The sequence below is a fragment of the Lonchura striata genome, chromosome 1A (assembly GCF_050655825.1).
Source record: "Lonchura striata isolate lonStrDom1 chromosome 1A, ASM5065582v1, whole genome shotgun sequence".
NCBI classification, from domain to species: Eukaryota; Metazoa; Chordata; class Aves; order Passeriformes; family Estrildidae; genus Lonchura; species Lonchura striata.
This window is the reverse complement of record NC_140741.1, coordinates 69,354,238-69,367,300: the sequence shown is the minus strand read 5'-3', so window position 1 is coordinate 69,367,300 and position 13,063 is coordinate 69,354,238. Positions and strand designations below refer to the sequence as shown.

At 40.4% G+C, this 13,063-nt stretch overlaps 1 protein-coding gene across 4 annotated transcripts in view; it reads right to left on the bottom strand.

Annotated features, from left to right (window-relative positions):
* Positions 1–13,063, bottom strand: part of FAM107B (family with sequence similarity 107 member B) — a 118,273-nt gene that overhangs the window by 43,237 nt on the left and 61,973 nt on the right. The window lies entirely within an intron of this gene.

Here is a 13,063-nt window from a genome sequence, read left to right as displayed (position 1 = left end):
GAAGAAAACAATGAGTTTTCCTGTGCCCCAAAGAGCAACCCTGGGATGTCCTGGCTCTCAAAAGATAATAATGGTTACCAGGGCTCTCAATTTGTAGGGAGTGGGATTTCAGGATGTTTTCTTTCCCCCACTCTTTGCAGGCTGTCAGGACAGGCTGCTATCCTCTGTGGCAAACCCCACTCTGGGATGTGGAGATGATGTAAGGCAGCTCAGGACAGCTCATGGGCAGAAAGCTCAACCACTTTTGGGGTCTGGCAGAGACACCTTGGCTTAGGAAGTCATCCTTCACCTGCATTTAAGTCAGCTCCGATTCATTGCAGAATAATCAGGAGATGCAAACGACCCTTTGGAAAAAGGGGCCCACAGTCCCACAGTCCCAACCCACAAGAGGGTAACTGGGGGAGAGTCACACCAGCTGACAGAGTCCCAGGTCCTGCCTGGTGCCAGGGCTGCCCTTCCAATGGTGTGGATGCTGCCCCTGCAGGCTCCACTCCTCTGGTACACACAGGATGCCACCTAGGGACCACTGAGCTCTGGAAAAACACACTGATGTGTGGTTTGTCTGACGGGGATCTAACAAGACACCACTTCATCATGAGCAGCACAGCAAGTCTCCCTTCTGACAGCCCAATGTTTGATCCACAGATCTGCATCTAATCAGCTCAGTGTTAGGATTCACAGTTAAACCCCATTTATTGTCTGAGCCTGGAGATTAGAGACAAAAACCAGAAGATTCAGGAATAAAAAGTAAAGCAGTCAGAGTTGTTTTCCTCCTCATTATACGTGACTGTAAATGCAGCCAAAGGATATCCACTTGCAGGCAAAACTGATTCTGGTTCAATCCCTTCTGAACAGGTGAGCAAACTGTTACTGGTCGCTAGCAGAAATAGTTGGGAATTAAACTCACAGAGGTTTGGAGCAGGGAAGTTCATTCCTCCTAGGGGAGGCAAGATGAGTCACACCATCTGCAGTGGCAGCCCAGCTGCCCAATTCCTGCTCAGACAGTTTAAATCCTCACTGAGTGGTGAACGGCACTTGCAGCAAGACATCACATCAAGAGAAACCAGGTTAATGGTACAGGAGGAGGCAAGGCACAGGCTTTGCTCAACAGGAGCTCTCCTTTCCCAGGATTTCTGCAGATGGCATCCCTCATACTGCAGCAAATCCAGATGATGCTGCAAGTGTTCAAAGCCAGACTGGATGGGGCACTGACCAAACTTGCTCTAGTGGGAGGTGTCCCTGCCCACGGTAGGGCATTGCAAGTAGATAATCTTTAAAGTCCCTTCCAACCCAAACCCCTCTGTGATGCTACAAACCTTGGGCAGTTCTTACAAGAATGTAACAGGAATCTTGCTATGGGACTCATACTTTGCATATATGAAGGCAATTTTGAATATGGATTGGATTGATAAAGGCAAATCTTCATCACACCAGTGTAAACATGCAAATGTAGGGAAATGGATAACCTGAGCAACGAAGTTTTCTTTGTATATTGAGACTTGTCAGCCAATTATTCTTCAGGCTTTACTGTAAAGGGAAACGTAAGTATTTTTGATAACCAGTAATAATTAATTAAGGAGAATCTCTCTGATTTTTATATATTACATGGGCAAGAAGCCAAACAGAGCATTTAGTTAATTAAAGTTTTATTGATAGTGGTAAGTGGTGTATTTCTGACATCCTTCTTTGTTCCTTGCCTATAGACTGTGACCATCACCTTCCTTATGTACAAAGAAAATAAGGAAAACTATGTCACTTCCTTCAAGAGCCAAGTAAAAAAACTACTACAAAAATAAGTAAATAACAACCGAGCTCATCATTCAACACAGCCATACCCATAGAAAGACTAATTTGCAGATGAAATGGTAAAGAACCTTGCCTAGGCTGCTAAAAAGAAATTAGATAGATACATTTCAAATAAAAAAAACAAAGGCAGGAAGGAGGAAAAAATAATGAGATCCTGATACTCTGTAAGTTGGCCAAGTGTATCAACCCTTGTTATATTTGGTTTTCATGTGCTACTCACAAGGCATGTTCATGCACTGGGAAGAAAACCAGATAAAACATGTGGTTATTGGCCTACAGAGATATTACAGCTAGAATGGAAGCTCAGGTCTGCATTAGCTTTCCTTAATAAAAAATCTTTATTTAAGGAAATATTAATCCTACATGATGTGACAGGCCACTGATACAAATAAATTGCTTTATGATATGATCTGTGAGCAGCCAACATATATTCACCATGGGCTTACTGAGTTCCACACTAGTTTCCACTTCCTGTAAAATCAACTTTTATCACCTCTGTGATACAACCCAGCAGTATGTTGAAGTCAATGCTTAGTCTTTCAACCCAAAGAAGTGCAGCCAGTTTAGAACTACATAATTTGAAATAACAGGAGTTTCCAATGCATTCCAATTTTCAAGCCTTTGTGATGCCCATGTCACTGAATTGCAGGAATAGCTCATGCAATTACAGAAAGCTTCTAGAAGGAAGTGATAAACGAACGTTACCCTTTACAGCTGTAACCAAATAATGCAACTGAAAACACACTGGGTTTTTTCCCCAGCTCCAGCTTTACAAAGTTTTATGCGGTTCACCGGTCAGAAAGTCAGCAAGAACAAAATCTTTATCTACTGTTCCCCATTCACTACCCACAAACTGCCAGTTAAATAATGCTGAAGGAAGTCAGCATGGTTTGCTTGCACAACAGCCTTTCTAAAGAGGGAGCAACCATGCAGTAAAGCATTTACACAAAAGATAGGACAACTCCAGGATGCCATTCTGATGCCCACATCTTAATAAAATCATTATGGCTCTAGCAAAACCAGAGCTACCACAGGGAGTTCCCTGGGTAAAAAGCAAAGCTGCAAAAACACATTCAGGAGAAGTGTTCCATAACCAATAAGCAAATACAGGGCCAGGTCACAAATTTACATTAAACAACCTTCTTAGATTTCTTGTATGATAAGGTAAGTGTGCATATGCAACCTGCCCCATAACTTTTGGCCAGTATCAGCCAAATTTTTAAGAGGTTTGAAGCCTCCATGAAATTCCCCTAAACTTCATGTAAACTGACGGCTGAGCAATAAAAGGTGCCAGGAGTCCAGGCTCTGACAAGCTTCAGCCCAGTGCTGCAAGAAAACAAGTTCAAGTAACAGCCTTTGGCAGAATGTTAAAAACAACAACAAATAAACTAAGAATTTCAATCAACAGGAAATGAATTGTCAGACAAACAAAACCAAGGTTTATGGAAGGCAAAACTGGAGGATCACCACACTGACCACATGTGAACTGTAGGACAACAGTTATTCAACACAGAAGAGGTCGAGTTTGTGATGATGGAGTGAAAGATTCACACAAGCTTATCTCATGCAGCTCAGATAGAAAGTTTATAGCTTCAGGATGTAGCAGAAATACATATGGTACAAACAGATATACCTTTTTTTTTGTTGTTATCTCATATTTCACTTTCTTTACAGTCTAATATTACAGTCTTACACTTTCTTTCAAAATTTATCAAACATGATGAAAGGATCAACTCTAATGGACCTACTTGCCTCATTCTTTCTGAAAGTAGGTGTTCTGTAAGATAGTTCTGGCTTCTGGGGCACATTTAAGGAAAAAAATCAAAACCAAATACACACACAAAAAACCCAACCCAAAACAGAACCCACCACCACAAACAAAAAATGCCCCAGAAACCAAAATTATTCCAGTTTAAAATACAAATACCTTTTCTATTGGAAGAACATACCATCAATGTGATGAACATATTTAATATTTCAGAATCTTTCAAGAACCACTTCCAGTCATTTTACAAACTTCCTGTTGTTAACTACAGAATTGGCATCTAAATTCTAAAGCACCTTTCACTTTTAGGAAAAAAAGCCCAATCCATTTACCTTTAAAAAATTGCCATATATGTAAGGAAACTGTAACCCTGGTGCAACGAGAATAAACCCAGTTTAATCCTCCAAACCCTAGATTAAATTATAAACCCTAAACAGAGGTAAAGAAAGCCCTTCTCAGAATGCCCTATAGTCCCTTTTAAGAACTTCAAAGGAATAATATATAATAAAAATAATAATAAATTTAGTCTAGACTCTCAGTGTCCCAAACTTGAATGATTCAAGCTTTTCAGCTTCCATTCAACCACTCTTCATTCAACAGTTTGTTTACAGTAAGATATTTAAATTGTTCTAAAGAGCACCACAGCTCACAGTAGAACCTTTTGATTCTCTAGCAGGCACTATCACTTATTTACTTTAGGTTTTCCATTATTCAAGTGCTGGCTGGTGCACATTCAAATGAATCACAAACACCAGAACAAACAAAACAGTTGAGGCAAAGGCATGCAATTCAAACAACATCCAATAGAGAAGACAATTAAAAGCTCAGAAAACTAGAAAATGTTTGGTCTGCTTTTAACATGTTTAGAAAAAAAAATATCATTACAAAAGTCTGAAATTGCTTAATGTTATGCAGACATGCCATTAAAAACTCCCTATCTCTCAATTTCCACCAGTGACACAAAGGAATTTACCAAAACCACTACAAGGAATAGACTCTGCAATGAATTATTTCCAAAATTCCTTCCAAATTAATGTCCAGAAAAAGAGGAGACAAATCTGAAATCCTGTTACAGGACTACACTGTTCTTCCAAAATGCACAAACACTGGAGTGGTGCAGTGACCATGTCTGTGCTATCACCTCTACAGCAAGCAATTCAGAGAAATAAAAATTGTGCTTGGAGATCCATCATCCTTTTCATTAAAAATAAATTAACATTTGACCAAGACAGAGGAAAAACTGACATTTATTGAAGCTGCAGTTGGTGACATCCCATAAAATTATGCCAATCACTTGTCTCTGAGTCAGCTCCATTCCCACATTTAGTACAAGTTTTCTGGCTGACTCACACCAACCATCTACCTGGGAGATAAGTAAAGGAAATTTCAAGCATGATTTTGCTGCAGCTTTTCAGGATGAAGTTTAATTTTAGTTCAAATGAAGAGAACCAGGCAAATTTATTTGAAAATTTAATTTAAATTCCAGTTTGTCTTTAGGAATTTTCTCAGAAGCAACAAGCTTAATGGGAGTAATGCTGGATGCACAAAATTGGTAAGTAAAGAAATGATCTGGTCTAAACAGATTCTGTTTATAGTGAGAAACAGCTTTTTAGGCTGCTTATTTGCATAAAGGCATTTATGGGAAGATGATTTGTATACTGGAGTAGTGAGTTTATGCTTGAAGTATAAAATTTATATTATCTTTTCATTATGCTTCCATTTGCAGTGTTTCATCTTGTTTGTTGTTCTCTCACTTCAAAGTCCCAAGTTCACATTCTATCCTTGCATTAATTAGTTATAGCTTTAGGCAAGTCAATTCAGCCTTTGTTTCTTAATCTATAAAAGAAGGACAATAATAAATATTTATACACTTTAAATAGATCTTGGAAAGATGTGTTTACCCTGACACAGTTTTTAAAATACACCATTTTATAAAATCCCATGTAAAAATTACCCAGTTTGCCCACATTAATTGCAATGGTTGTAATTTTTGTAAGTGACTTGTGGAACTCCCTATCCTTTCTTTCCTCAAGGAGACCATTTCTTACAGTTCTTGAAAAGCCTCCCATGTAGCAAACCATGCTACCCTGAGCTGAGTTCATGGCATCCTAACTATGACAATCTTAAAAAAAAAAAGAAAAGAAAGAGTGCATTAATTACAGAGACATTTAATCTTAGGAATCTGAATGACTGAATATTACAGTACAGAATTTTTTTCCACTCCTCTTCCTGGGGGAAAATACAGAGAAATAAGAGCTCCTTAATGTCATTGCTTTTACAGCAGTAAGTTTTTTGTGATATTCAATGTTTTGTTGACTGGTGTTGTAATCTGGGTCTTTCTAAATCCAATCTTCACCCAACATCCTCATATGCGAAACATCTGCACTTACAAAATAAATTAACTACATCTGTGCCTGTTTTACCAATCAATTAATCAGCTTCCTATTAGGGGAGAAGAATACCCTAAACCAAAATGAGATTCTGGAAATAAAATAAAGATGAACCTCAAACTTGTGAATCATCAAATCTGAGCAGGAAATCAGCTGAGGATTCTTCATCATTAGAGATAAAACAGGAATAAATACTGCTGGCTCAAACTTTAATTCTTAATTCTACTAGTGCTGATGTTACTTGCAATAAAGACATTAAGATCCAATACTAAAATGGGAGGAAGGGGTTGAAACAATCCCTTAGAGAAGTCATTTAACAAAGCACCACTTTATCAATGCATGCCATGCCCAATTTGATTCACTACTTCAATTTCAGTGTTTGAAGGAATAAAGTCTTTGAAAGCACACACTCCTCTACTTTAAAGATCATTCTAAACTCTTGCCTTTTAGTGCAAAGAACAGGAACTACACACACAGCACTCCCCTGTATGCAACCAGGTGCTGTCAGTCAAAAGAATTAAGCATCAAAACAAAGCCTTCCATCAATACAAAAAACACCCACAGGAGAGTAGAACAGGTGACATCACTTGTTCTCCAGCAACCAGTCACCTTTTTCTTTCATAATTCTGTGGTGGGGAATGAAAACTAAAATGCTTTGGAAAACAACTTTACTGAAAGCTGATAGGAAGATGCTTCAGCAATTATGAATTTTGTACCAGACACCAAGATCTTAATTGGCACAGCAATATAAACCTGGGCACCCTTCTGGGGCAAAGCTGTTGTACATCACACACTGAGGTCACCTCAACCTCAGCACCACAGAAACAGGAGCCTCTCCCTGGCAGCTGCTGCCTGCAGTCATCCCGTGCTGCCAACATTGGGACAGCTTGGGAGGAGCAAGAACTACTTAGCCACAGGAAATCATGGCAGTGGATTAGGAGGAGACTAGACAGACACAGGAATTACAATTTGAGCAAAAAATTTAGCTACTTAGGTATCCATATGGCCCACTGCCACAACATTCAAGAAGTCCCCCAGGACTTAAATACTTCCTCATCCTGAAATTCTTCTCCCAGTTCCTTTGAAAAGGTATCACAGTATCATTCATCTATCTGACCCCTGACTGCATTTTTAGCTGGCTCCCAGTTTTAGTCATCTGCTCTAAAATTGCACAACTAAAGTGACAGTTCTGGAAATTTTCTCAGAAAAAAGTACTGGTCTAACTTGTATTAAGCCCTGCTTTTTTTGAAAATTCTATTTACTATATAGACCAGTGTTTCTCCTCCCTGCAATACTTTTGGCTGAAGCTGGCAAATGGATTTAGCTAAAGAACACATTGTCTTGGATCTGTTGATACTATTAGTTACCTGGAAATAGGTACCAAGGTTGAGAAGATGCTTTTTTAGTGCTTCTTTAGAGAAAAAATAGGCCTTAACCAGCTGAAAATTATATAGAAGCCTCTGGAGCAGCTTACAGTGCTAAAATTTCTTCCTGTAGTGCAATAAACATGAGCAATGAAGAGGCTTTATAGAGACACATAATGCTACAGTGAAAGTTTAAGTAAAAATCTGTCTCTCCATCAGAGCAGCTGTATTAATTCCAAGAAAATTTTTTCCACTTCAACCCTCACACTGACATACTTCACCTTTTTGTGTCTCTGATATCTACTCACACACTCCCTTACTTAAACTCTAAGTTCTTCAGGGAAGAGACTGTCTCTTTACAACAGTGATGAGTGGGAAGGACCCTCAGGCCACTGGAAAACAAAACAATAGCTGGCACACTTATTTTTTAACTTCATGTGCTAACTTGTCCTCAAATCCTCAAGCAAGGAAATTTATTTTATTTCACTTACATAGTACTCTGAAAAAGACCCCAACCAACAAACCAAAACCAAACCAGTCATTGCACACTCAGTAAGTTACATTTATAGAGGAAACTGAGAAGGTACTGCACTTTTGCCCAATTAGGAGAAGGATGTAGAATATAACAAGGCCAGGTGATGCCTCTAAGCTCTCCCTCTTTATGCCCAGATGAATCAGTCATTAACTGCAGACAAAGTAAGACAGGCCCAAGAACTCAGAGTGGAGCTTCCCCAAAAGAGAGTTTTGATACAATGGCGTCTGTAACACTGCTTTGACCTTTTAAATTAAATCCTCCACCTAAGACTGACAGACACTCATCAACTCCAGTCTTCAGGACAAGCTTCAAATTTGACTTTCTAGTTGCTATACTTCAGATAATATTTTTGAAATCTTTTCAGCAGGATTTAGTTTCACATCAGGAGATAAATGCTTTCTGCTCTTCATAAACATTATTTTCTTGAATTACAAAGTTTGCTTTCAATGTATTTTTTGAAAATGGAAGACTGTTTGCTCATATTTTGTGTAAGAAGCCTGTGACTTACTGAGCTTTCTTGTACTTGAAAGAACAAACAGATAAATAGAGAGTAATGAGCAGGCTAACATTACCTTTGGAGAGTCATTGGCTGCCACAATTGCCATCTGTGGTAACAAACCACTCACAGACAACCCTTGCACAGCCAGGGCTCCCTTCCAGACACACCAGACTCCCTGTGCCTGAGCACTTCTGATCAGGTGCTGTGTCACTGGCTGCTCACTGTGACAAAGGACACAGGAGAATGGTGGGACAGTGCCAAGGCAAGCCACGCTCACCTTCCAAAGGTCACCTCTTTGTGTGGCAAAGCCCACTACCCACACCCTCAACACCCTGGGCACAATCCCCAGCACTTGTTTGCTTTTGCATGTTAGACAGGGATGGCCTCAAATGTACTTGAGGCTTGGAAGAGAATAGATTGGTTTACTTTTAGATACCAAAACAATCCCAGAGAATGAAAATAGCAAATCTACCATGATTCTTTCCCTATCCTCACCTCCATTCCCATCCAAACTTGTGTATAAATTTCTGACAGACTGTTTTCAGGGAGCAGCAGTGATGTGCCAGGTATTATGAGAGTTAAAAAAGTGTATTACAGCTTGCCTTATATATCATAGATCTTCTTCAAGGACAAGTAACCTCAAATAGCTCTAGGATAAAAAAAAAAACCCTAAGTACAGAACCATAAAAGAAATCATAACCCAATCAAACTCTTCCTCTCTACTTTCTCCAAAAATAAACTCAACAAATCCCAGTGGTTTCAGATGAAAATTGGTTTTCTTCTACCATCAGCCAAGCTCCAAACTGCATCTCAGGGTGAGGCCAAGCATCCACCCTTCCTTGAAAGGCCCCAAGGAGCTCAACCATTGCAACAAGTCTGAAGGACATGCAGCAATGCAATGAGACATTCAGCAAGTCATCTTTGTGCCCAGTGACACTTCAGAGGAAACTGAGGTAGCAGAGACATATTTCAGTCAAATAGCAGGGTAGTGCATATGTTCAAAGGGCTGCTCAGCAAGTCATTCTGCCAGGAAGAAGAAAATTTACTTTGCCTTAAACTACTCACTCTTCAGAGGTTCTAAACAGTAAAGCTGTACCTCTGTGGTCCTTCTAACATGCAAATCTGCTCCATACTATTCACTCTGAGCCCTGTCCTTAAGTGCTCCAGTCAGCTAGAGGTGCACTGCATCCAGCTGACAGCATAAACTCCAACTTCCCTGAAATCTTTTCAGCTTGTTTAGAAGCATCCAGCACATGCACTGGCCTAGATTAGGAATGCAGTTATGCACACACGAATGGTCTTGACCCACTTCTCGTCACATCGTCCTGGCCACTCGGAGCTGTGAACTCTATTTATTATTAGCACCAGAACAAAAAAAAGCCTGTGTATGTACATGAGGTCTGACAAATGCCCACTCACTGTACAGGCAAGGAATGAAAGGAATTGTTCTGTTATTTGCCATCATCATCCTCCTCTCGCCAACCCACTGAATGCCATGACTATTGAAATACCTTTGATGGGCAGTGCTTGCCTCCCCTTCAGCGCAGACACTGCTTGACCTGCTGAGGTAGTTAGCACCAGTGGGCACAAGCATGGTGAACTAGACATACTTCAAGGGGCACAGAAGAACCCTAAATATTAATCAAGTAAGGAAAAGAAGCTCAAAGTGAGTTCCCCTTTATAGAGCAACATTTTCAAGACTGAGTTTCACCTGACTAAAATATATTATACTAGAAAGCAAAGGGAGTGCTTCAAATGAAGCCAAACATGAAGGCAGTTTCTCCTTCAGAAGCATTCCTGGGTTTCAGCTCTATAGCTTACAAGAAAGGAAAGTAATTCTCCAGTACAAGGTAAAAAACGAGATCCATCCCACCACAAGCAACTAGATATTAAAATACCCCTCATAGCAGCAGCACTTCTCATGCTTTGTCATCACAAGCTCTCTACAGGACTCTAATGCAGCTCACACAGAGAGGCTGTAAATGTAAATGGCTGAGATTTGCTAAAGGACAGCAGAGGTTTTACAGCCCATCCTGAAAGCACACATGCTGCCAAAAATTGAAGTATAAATGTAAAAATAAAGAAATTGTCCTCATCTAAATGAAAGGGATTTGTCCCACTGTTCCTAAATGACTGCACTGTTTCTCTCTTGATGAGGAGCATGTATGTGCACAAAAGGCAACCTTCTGCCTTCATGTTGTCAAAAACATTTTAAAGATGCAAGCAAATCTAGGAGTTTTGCTTCTAGGATAAATAAAGCTAAACAAGGCAAAGGTTATTGCATTTGTGGTCCTGCTGATATCATAAAACTAGGATTCTTGTCCCAGCTAAGCAAGCTGAAGACCTACTAAAGACTCACTAAACTCCATTGCAAACTAGATCTATGCTACAAGCAAACTGCACCAAGTCACCACAAAACCTGCCTTTTCAGCTACACACCCAAGCTAAACCAGTGGAGGAAATACTGATTTCAAAAGTTATTTTAAAAGGTGACAACCAGCAGACAGCACTACCCACAAGTGCTCCAAAATCTTTGCAACTTATTGTTTTATAGACACAGCTTGGAAACACTATTCTCCCACCTGTGAGAGTCCCACCCTTCATTGCACAAAACTTACAGCACTGGCCTAAGCACAAGAAGTAGGCTGTCAGCACAAAAAGTTGTGTTGAAACCAAAGTTACAAACAGGACCGACTTCACAATTATAACCATTACGCACCAAACACACTGCTACAAGGAAAAACACTTCAGTTTTCCCAAAGTGACAGAGAAGAGAGGTAGCAGGTAAGCTCCAGTTCTTCGAGTTACACAGAAAATGGAAGAAAAGACCACATCCTTCCTTTTTTGCAGACACCATTGCTCCCTGCTCATACAGCCCCGTAAGATTTGTGCCACAGGAGAACTGCCACAGGCCACTCCCTGCTGTCATGCAATACCCACAGCCCTTCACACCAATTAACCAAAGCAGAAAAGCAGCCAGGTGAGAAGAGCAGCTACCCGAGTGTCTATGCGTATCACAATCAAGAGCAGCCACCCCTTTAGAAAACACTTTTAGAAAAAAAAAAGCACAAGCCTTGTCTCTGGGGATCTGCACTCAAACCACCTCACCCAGCTGCTGGGGTTACAGAAAGGCAGTCTGGCCTTGCCTTGACCCACCTGGCCCTGCAAAGTCTCCTCTTCCCTTCTGCTGGCACCTGCTCACAGACAACTGTACAGTGGGACAGATGAAGGACCTCCCCAAAGACCCAGCCAGAGACCCATCATTAACAGCACCCACTGTTTGAAGGCAGGTATAGAAAGGAGAAGAAAAACGTCCCTTTCCTTTTTCTCTTCTCTCCTGTGCATGCTGTCTCTTCGTTTAAGTACTTATCACTACAAAACCCTTCTGTTTTCCACAGTCTAACAAAGACCAGCATGGTTGTGGTGGAAGAGCAGTCAACCACTGAGTACATCACAGCCAGGTGACCCAACCAGTTTTCACACTGCGCCTTTTGGGCTGTACCTCTTCTCCCACTCCTTCTGGCAAGGACAGCACTTTCATTTCAACACTAGCTGACAGCTCAGGACACATGAGTTCAAGTTCTTCCACCACTACGCAGTTCCTGTGTGGTCACAGACACTCATTTTCTTGCTTGTACTTTTATTCCCCATCTGCAAAGGGAATGTGTCTTCCCCACATGGTATTCCACTTCAGCATGGTTTTAGAAGGATTAATATAAATTAAGCATTCGAAGAGATAAGCCTGGCAAGAGCATGCAAGACATGGAAGTGGAAGTATCACCGATAAATGTAGTTCTAAACAGATAATTTATCTTTCTCATAAAAATATGGTTTTTCCTATCAAATTTGCAGCTTTATTTTCAGGTTAGCATGTGAAATGATTCTCTTTCCACTGTCTTATGTCAAAACAAAACATCAAAACCCTGACTTACATGGCTTTTAAGTAAACACAGAAGAGTTGCAGGCCCTTTGCAACATTATGTTGTGCTGCAAACCATACTTCACTGACAGTGAAAAACACGCCAGGTCTGGCCAAACCAGAGCAAACTTTAGACTAATAACTGACTTGAAGAAGCATTAAGCATTTTCTTCCCTTTCACAGTGAGCTGGTGGATGTATCTTGCTCTTTGATACTTTGTCAGAATGGTATCAGCCCTGAGCTGTGTCAGACATGCTCTCTTTGGGCTCTTAGGAGATGCAAATAGATCAAAGTTGTAAAGCACAGAGATGTCAGATACAAAACGGCTCAGCAGAAGCTGAGCACTGAAACTGGCTCTGTTTACAACTACCACAGTCCCAGAACAGATTAAGAGTTGGCCACATGTATTTAATACTGTTAACCGCGTACAAAGATAACATAGCTTTATTCAATAAAATATTTTCTTTAAAACTTTGATAGAGCCAAAGCTCTGTTAGAGCCAACTACTTGTTTAACAGTTCCACTCTTCTTCCCACGGCTAGCAAACATGATTATTTCTTCTCTCTTTCCCCATTTTTAGGTAAAAAAAAAAGCCTTCTGCCCCAATTTTTAGGTAATTTCCCTGCCCTTACTGAAATGATGAAGGAATGTTCTAAAAACCAGTTTCTCAATGCCCTGAGTATGGGCAGCTGTGTAAAAATTGAGAGACTCCCCCACCCCCAGCCCAGTCCATCACTCTCTCTCAAGCCAGGCTGTTCCACTGTGTGACTCTGACAAACAATCTG